Genomic DNA, 9477 nt, shown 5'->3' with positions numbered 1-9477 from the left:
TGCAGTATGCCGAAGCCGAAAAGGACACACACACTCATCTTATGCAAAACAATCCGTTTTATCATCAACATTCAGTCACTGCAAAGATTTAAAGACTAGCCTCTTACCATAAGTTAGAATGGACCCAAAGTATGTGATTGATACAGTCTGGTTCGGCTTTCGCTTGCTATCCATTTTTAATATGACTTCTCAACATTACGTCTTTCTTGTGTTAGGCACACATGGCTAATTAAATGGCAATTGGCAATTAATATAACATATTTAATTATCTTTCTGTCTATCTATCTATCTATCTATCAACGCATGGGTCTAGTTTTAATTTGATGTATTTTGGGTATGTCCAGTCAGACTTGTTGTCTCCCTGGTTCTGTGTGGTCTTGTAGGCTATACTGTGTGAGCCGAATCACCTAAATGAATTCCTGACGTGTAGTTTGGTATTAATAAAGACTTGACTAGGCTATTTATCTATCTAGGCTATTAGTCAACAATTATTCCAGAGGCGAAGTGAATAGTGGGGAATAGCCCCCGAGACCGAAGGTTTATTTGTTGTTATCAGCTGACATTTTGCGATGAAAACAATATCGAGTTTGAGATGTCAATCATGGGATATAGAGCGGCGAAGTCACGCCCCTTCCGGTAGAGCTCATGGGACCTATGAGATCGAAAAATATGAATGGGTGTCAATGGAGAGAAAATAATTATTTTCTGGTCCCAGTCTTTATATGCCTTGGATTACACATATGTTGTTTGTGGATTTAAATGATAATTTTTCATGCAAAGAAGTTTGAAGAAAATTTTTCGTGAAGAAGTTTGATAATTTTAGGTTTTATGAGAGGCCGCTTTGTGAACTAAGCTCTTCGCTGCTCTCGACGCATATGATATACGTCACCACAGCCGCACTTGGAACTCGGCACAGAGATGGCGATCTCTCTGCTCCACTTCACCACTTTTTTTCAAGGCGAGGATAAAAGCATAGAAAGAGGTGAAAACCACTATAAGTCGGGGCATGTGGAGAGTTTTAGTTATGTGCCATCTCTATGTGCCATCTCTGTGCCGAGTCTCTCTCAAGGGTCTCTCAATCGTCTCAATGAGACCAGAGCCCGTCTACGAAGAGCCTGGGCACTCCCTATACGCCCCATTGTACCGATTTTGGTTGCAGTTCCATGAGACATCCACTGGGGGTGATCGCGGGCGAGTCCAGATTGAATGGGAGTCTATGGGGCTAGATGGCTAATTATGCCTCTTTCACCTGCTTGTCGTTGAAATATCGCAAATTTTATTGTAGATTCCGCAAGTTCAATATAGATTATGGTTCAAAAGTCAAATGAGTGAGTACTTATGTCCTTTCGATTTCTTACAGTTTGGGCCGTTGTTGGCCATACACGCTAGCATTCTGCTAATGAATGCTGATTGGTCAGGGACGGACTTGCGACTGATTACGACCAGAGACCCCTCTTGACGGCATCTGAAGCTGAAGAGCAATCAGAAACGTGTTAACTTCGACTTTCCGTCGAACTCAATTTTTGCGTACTGTATTTATATTTTCCTGCAGGCCCTTTTATTTTTTAGATAGTCTGTATGGTGAAAGTACATGGGCATAAATGGAATTTCTTCCATTTCTTGTGTTCAATGTTCAATGTGTTATATACATGGTAGGTACGGTATGTCCACCTTAAATAATAGTCAATGTCCCGCTCAATATCATTTCATCTGTCATTGTCTATTTTTCGAAAATAAAGATAGTTTAAAAAAGAAATGCCTCGTAAATGTGCAATGATAAACTGCACTAACAGTGGAAACGGATTGTCCGTCTTTTCGTTTCACAAGGACAGAAAAAGGTAACGTTCTTGCTTGCTCCTGTATGAATGGTCCTAGGCTACCTGAGGCTTCACCTGGTAAGGAAAGTTGCGCTGGAGCCCGGGTAATATCGCACATGGCTTATTCAAGTTGCGCGCTAGACATTCTCTAAAGTGTCGAGACTCAAGCACTTAACTTACCTTAACCAATTGTTCCATACAAATGGTTAGTTAACGATTTAACAACTTCAACATCTGCTATTACAGTCGTTATTTTTTTGTAGGACTTGGGCTAATGACCTTGCACAGAGGGAAAACCATCTACACCACTTGTCATTGATTTCTATGCATTCACTGATCTTTACAGATGGGTTTGTTTTAAGCCATTGAATATAATTGCTCTGCCCTGCAACACATTATGAGCTACACATGTTTGTTAAATGAGAAATATGGTCTGGGTCACATTGAAACAGTAACAGTTATATAACAGTAATTATACAAACATTATACCAACATTGCGACAGGCAAGTTTATTCAAACATCACACTAACAAGAACACAATAAGAATAGTAACTAATAAAAAAAAAGAGAAATGATTTAACAACACTGAACATACTGAACAGAGGCAGGGGAAAAGGACAGAGGAAGAAGACTTGTCCGTTGTCACAGCATCAAGGTCCAACTGTAGAGATCAAGAAAGGAAGAGGCATGAGGAGTACAACAGAACACTGCTCTCTAGCAGATTGTTTACTGATGTAAACTAAATTGATGCAGTCTTAAAATTATGATTCTAATCCAGGTTTCTATTTTAGGAGAAAGAAGTGGCTCATAATCGTTGCTAAAAAAAAAAGCTTTATCATCGGCACTAGTGAGGATTAGAAAAAACACTCTCTGTAAGTAACATACATATGTAAAACATTTGCGCATTTCTTTTTTTTACATTAGCTCACTAAAACTCTGTAACTATGGTATTAGGCAAAAAAAAGCCTTACCTCCAACAGCTGGTGTTATCGTTGCAGGAAAAGGGAAGTGCTTTAGAAACTGCCGTAAAGCAGTACCTCTGACAGTATGACAATGTGAGACGTCATCGCATGTTTTTAACGCCTTTTCAGAACAGATACGTGACCTTAAAAAATGCAATATTCAGCTGAGTTTATTATCTTAGCCCCACCTTTTGATAGCAACTTTCAAATTACTTGACAAAAAATTACATCGTGAGAAAAGTTGATTCTGAGGATAAAACCCTGTTGGCTCCCATTCATTCTGGAATCGTCTACGAGCGCCCCGCGTGGTCAGAGATTATTACTGCAACCAGTCCAGAAAACCGGAACTAACCCGCGAGTGCCCATTCTCCTCATATTAGACATTCTCTGATGAGACTTTGGTCCGTGTCTCCCCAACGTGACGTAATGCAATGCATTCTGGGGGAAAAAAATAGTACCTACTTTTTCGTATTACATTCTGTTTTGTAATACCTAACAACATTAAATACAATAAATAACAGTTTAAATCTTAAATACCAACAAGCAAATTACACAAATTTGTTGGAAAATAAACCCTGCAACACGGCATTTAAGCTTCTCAGACACGATGCGGTGTGTGTATGTGTTGAGCTACGTCTTTCCAGCAATTTATTTTGATACCCGCATCCATCCCGGTTAAGCCTCTAGGATACTTAAACAGGCTTATCATGCCACGATGTGTGGAGCTCCGTCGTGCGAGCGGTTGATGTTGATGGTACGTCTGAGAGAGAGTTAAGCCTCTAGGACACTTAACACCTCCTTATGTAAAGACATGTGTCGTTTCGTCTGTCCAGCGTTTGATTATGATGTCCGGGTCCAGGAAAGGGTTAAAGGGGACATATTATACCACCAGGTGTGAGTGCGATTAGCCTTATGACATCACTAGTGGGCGTGTCCACCTATTTCTGTGCTGGATAGATCAGTCTACCAGCCTACCCATTGGACTGAAGTAAACGTTGCTCATCTATCCAGCACAGATCTAGATGGCCACTAGTGATTTCATATGGGGCAGATTTTTCACAAATATTTGGCCTGTTAAGCCCTTTGAGACTGTAATGGTGATTAAGGGCTATACAAATAAAATTGAATTGAAAATTGAATTGAATTGAATTTACGAAACGACTTGTAAAGCTAATCCCACTCACATCTGGTAGTATAATAATCAGGGCTCTCAAGTCTCACGCATTCGGCGTGAGACACACGCAATTCAACCCATGCACACACAGAGAAATTACCAGGATAGCGGCATAGCGCCCACGAACTTGCGCCGCTATTTAAAAGTGGAGCAAGTAGGATTCAAATGGGTTCCCCATACGTAGGGTGACCAGACGTCCTCTTTTGCCCGGACATGCCCTCTTTTTGAGACACTTTTAAAAGAAAAATGTGTCCGGGCGGAATTTAATTTAATTAAAGCCTCATGCATGTTCACATTGAATTTGCGTTGGGTTCCTCTGGGTCGTTCACAAACTAGTTAGGCTACGCCCTCCCCTACTCAATTCTGTTCGCTTTGCATTGGTGGAAGTGAGTAGGGGGAGTGGTTAAGTAAAGCCTTCAGATTGGACGGTTTGACTTTAGAGTTACCGTCATGTTTTGTATTTATTTTTTTTTACCATTATTGTTTTATAGAGACTAACATTAACACATTTCTCCTACAGGGGATTGATAAAGTTCACAGAAAGAAACACTTGGTCATACTTTACACACTTTACCACAGCATTGGCCTACTGAATGCCACAGAAATATTTTATGCATTGGATTGAATGCCACATAAATATATAATTATGATTTTGAACGTTTGGAACATTTAAAAGTTCAGGGAAAAGTATATGCCTCTACTAGTGTTGCTTAGGCCAATATTCTTTTAGGCAGTGTTTTTTCTGAGGGCCAATAATGCTTACTAACACACATTAGTATCCATGTCTGTGGACACATTTGTATGCAGTCACATATTAATATACCTAAATAAATTAAAGATAAAGAAATTACACTATATAATACATTTAATTTGGAGACCAATAACAATTATGTCTCAATATTGTAATTCAGTGAACTAAGCAAAAAAAAATATTGGAGCATGTGTCTTATTCCAGTATTAATAATTATCAACATATATGTCTGATTAATAAGCAAGGGATACAACGTTTGTAAGTTTTAGCTCAACCTCATCTGCACCTTCACCACAAGATGTCCCCCTCTACCAACAGGTGAACTCTCTGGAAGTCCTCCTCCTCTCTTCCCTGGGTTCTTAGAAAGTCAATCTTCTCCCAACTCTTGACACTTTCCTGGCCCTGAAAATTATGATGAAGTTCCCAGACTCACTATATCATACAAAAAGAGCCCAAATATGTGACTGCTCTAGTAGACGTATGGGAATAGAGTATAATAGAATAGAGAGTAGAAGATTTAGTCCATGCTAAGCCTTATTTCTCAGCTTTCGAGGGGTGCAGTATTTACTCATTTTATTTCAGTTCCCAATAGAGAAAGTTTTTAGTTTGCCAGGCAAACTCAAGGGGTTTCTCAACTTTTCAGGAACCCTGTGCGATTCCATGAATGCAAAAGGTTCTAAGAAATGTATGGTTTATTAATAAACAGAGAAGACGAGAATCGCTGAAGTCAACCACACCATGCGGCCCAAAAGGAAAATGGCTGCATCTTAAGTCGGTTATGTGTTTATTGTTGTCCCTGTCGGGAGAGGCTCAGAGCGTCAGACACGATAACAAGGCTGTCTGGGAAGGCCAGAAGGAGGCAGACAGGGGGTGTGGAGGGCGGGAGCCGGCCGCAGGAGAACCATGGCTAGGGGAGCTCTGCGTTAAAAGAGGGGGGGGGGGGGGGGGGGGGGGGGGGGGCGTTTTATTGTTTTGAAGCGGTATCTTCTTGCGGTATAGACAGTACATTCGTATATAGGTGTAAATTACTTGCATGTGTACTACTGTACTGTGTGGTGTGCTAGAGTTTAGTTATTTTTCTCAGCATCCACCCGGTGGACTGAGACAGACGCCATGCCTACAGAGTGTGGGGGAGGTCTAATGGCAGGTGGAAGAGAAACTGCTCTTGAAATTATTTATGCTATTTTTAGCCCTAGTAAGAACCAGAACTAGGTGGGTTTGTCCCATAGTCTGGCAGAAGATGAGGAAATGAAGTGTGTCCAGTCAGAGTGTAGATGATGAGTATTTATAAGAATACGAGTTATCAATATTGTTAAGTGGGGCTGGGGATATCAAACAAGGATATAAAAGATGTACGACAATTCACTCTCGTCGTTGATTTATGTGTGGCAGTCGACGCTGAAATATTCACGCACACAGTGTGTGTTAAATATACATTTGCCATTATTCGAGAATTGTCTACCCCCACTTTAATACCAACAAAAGGGAAAACTGATTAACAATTCATCTGATCTATGCTAATCCTGAACAGAGTTGCATTCATGAGTGAAGCCACAAAGTGTGCAGCTATCCACAGCTCTGCATGGTGCGTGGGAGGGGCTGGGGAAGGCATGGGTTGAGATATAGGAAGAGTTGGGGGTTGGGCCCTCAGCTAGGGCTGCATTCCAGATGTTAGTGGGGAAGGCCTAAACACATGTGCCTGGCTTATACGTAAAGTATAAGTGCCTGGCTTATACCTTAAGATTATTTTTGATGAATTGTTAAAAATAAAACGCCAACTTAATTTTGTGACGTTACAAGTATTAGTAATTCAAACATTGAACACCTGACTGACCTTCCTTTGGATGAAGTTGCAGAGCCTTTTGAATTTAAACTCATTAATATGCAGCAAAAGTTAAGATAATATGCTATCCATATTAGCAGTGCAACCTACAATTGCTGCTATGAAAACTAATCTGAGGTGGGTTATATTATTTTGCAAAACAATCATATCGTTACATACAAAGTTTGGGACAAATTGTAAATTATGAATGCAAACACGATATTGTGATTACATATCTGACAGCACCCTTCTGAAGGAGAGAGTCTTGTGGAGAAGGTTTACATCGCCCTTGGCTCTGACAACGTCTACAGCATGTTATTATGCATTTAAATGGTTAAGATGTCAAAGAAGTGGCATTCTTCCATGACACGTTTGAACATGGCGAGAAGATATCAAGTCAAAGCGGGCATGATCCATGCCTAGACAACACAATCACACATCACCAGCAGACAGACAAATGAATAAACAATATCAACATAATTTGCACTGCCTATATAGTGATTCGTCATTGTGACACTGAAGTTTGACAGACATTTTGAGAAGCGAGTGCAGTATTAGCAAAGTCATAGGGCCAAATAGGACCCAGGTTCCTATCCAGATGAGAATTAATCTGCATTTACTACAACTGTGGCCCACATTATTGTCATGGTATTGTCGAGGTTCCGACAATAGGACAGCCCTATTCGCTGGCCTACCTATTAATTAACCTCTAACGAGGTCACCGCTTAGGTGAAGGAGGATGAGTGAATAGTGCAAAGAAGTGTGGTAAATGCCCCACCTCGCTTTAGCCTGACAGTAAAAAATAAGTGGATAATTATTGTGTTATTATTACCTTTTGGAAGACTGCACTAGTAAGTCATTCACCGCCCACAGAGGGGGTTCGGAGAGAAAGCATTGTTTTTTTTTGTCATTGAATATTAGATTGGGGAACTTGAACTTACAAAGTATACATTGATACATTTTTTTCTCTTCCCCCAGTAAGTCTAATAATTGTTTAAATTGTTGTTTTTGTGGCCATTTTCATTGTAACTGCCTTATATTACAGCACATATGACTGCACTGGCGTGTCCATCCTCAAATCATCTGGGTGTGTCCCTTTCGAACACACTCATTTCAGATACTAATTGGGGACACAATATTAATATTTGCGCCAAACACAGATTTTTATGTGCTTGAATTTAAATTATTTCCCCCACATAATCCAGAGTTTAATGTCATCGATAATCTTTTACCTGTAACAGCAAGGCGTTCTTAAAATCTGAAAGAAAACACTGTTTTTTTTTACTTTTGTCACTGTACCAATGTCCAAAATAAGGTTACAGTGTTGGTAGCCCGGCCATTTTCCAGGACACTAGAAAATAGTTTTGCAATCTGTGGTCCAAAAGTGGTCCCCTGCTATTTAAGCCAGAGGGGTGTTGTTATACTGAATATCAGCAGGACTGTGATTCGGTCGTAGGTACAATGCCGCTGGCCCAGTACAAATGATAGTCCTGGCCTTGTGATGCACAGTAGGACAACAAAACCTCAATTATCATTTTGCTTCTACAAGTTCCTTTTACAAGTTAGTAGTAGGCAACTTTTTTTGGCCCGACCAAACCAAACTGGAATGGGTGTGTTGCTGAGCAACAAATAAAGATTTTCCTTTCTTGTTAAGTTGTATGTCTACACGTTACAGCATGCCAGCTACTCCATATCATGAACATCCATCTGTATTTTTCCATTTATTGCGCAACCAGTGAAATAAGAGAATGTTGACAGTCGCTTTGTTGGCATGAGAGATTCTGATGAGTTAACAGCTTCTGAATATTAATTTATGAACGTTTATAAGAAACACTTGTAAAGGAGAGCTTTCATGATTAGTCAAAAGGCCCAGTGCACTCTATAACGGCATGGAACTAACTGTTGTATAATTGTTATTGTTCAGGGTTTAAGGTTGATGTATTACATTTCATTTTATTAACGAGGTGGTTTAGAAGTCAAAGCCCTCAGCGAAAAGGATGAAAATTGTTCACAGACTGCCTGCGGGCTCTGTACTGGTAGAAGGTCAGCTGTCAGGCCGGCCCGAGGCAGTGGGTCAAGATTAAATAACAGGTGGTCTCATTTACACATATTCCTTCCTTTTTTTGTCCTACTGTTGTAACCACTGTAATGACCATTTTGGCTCTGCAATGGGTAAACTACTCTGGGTTGAGCTGATGCTTTCTGGCAGATTTTGGAAGCCCAGACTCATAGTTTGCGTGTGATGCCTGAAAGACTTTTAAGAGTTGAAAAACTTTTTTTATATTTTCTTTGTTGAAAGGCATGTGTTTATGATAATGATGAGTGTGTGTGTGTGTGTGTGTGTGTGTGTGTGTGTGTGTGTGTGTGTGTGTGTGTGTGTGTGTGTGTGTGTGTGTGTGTGTGTGTGTGTGTGTGTGCGCGCGCGTGTGTGCGCGTGTGTGTGTGTTATAAACAAGAAATAGTAAGTAGGATTGATAGAAGGTAGATGAAGAAAAATGGGGACAGGTAAATTGACCTGAATACAAAAGTTGAAACAGGATGAACAGAGGTGAATATTGGTAGTCTCCCTGAATCACAACAAAATAAAAAGGTTTGCTAGCAAATAACAATACACCCATTAAAACTGTGGGTTTTATGTTGTGGTATTTCTGGGGCAATTGGGATTTATATTAAATACAGTAAGGCACCGGTTTGGCCAGAACTAATCTGATCCATTTCTTGGCAGACATTAAATGGTTTACTTAGAGAATCAGCTGATGTCTGATCGCTTGCTGTGGTGTGAGAGGAAGAGAGAGGTGGGAAAGTCAGCGAGATGGAAAAAAAAAAAGGGGGAAGAAAAGACTGTGGGAGTGGGAGTGGGCTTGAGCAGAAAAGGGAGAGGAGAATTTAGGTGAAGAAGAACAGGGTCGAAGTGAACCTATAAACGGAAAATAAAAACACCTTGCCGATCT

This window comes from Gadus macrocephalus, chromosome 13 (genome assembly GCF_031168955.1).
Source record: "Gadus macrocephalus chromosome 13, ASM3116895v1".
Classification (NCBI taxonomy): Eukaryota; Metazoa; Chordata; class Actinopteri; order Gadiformes; family Gadidae; genus Gadus; species Gadus macrocephalus.
Note: the sequence above shows the minus strand (reverse complement) of the source record.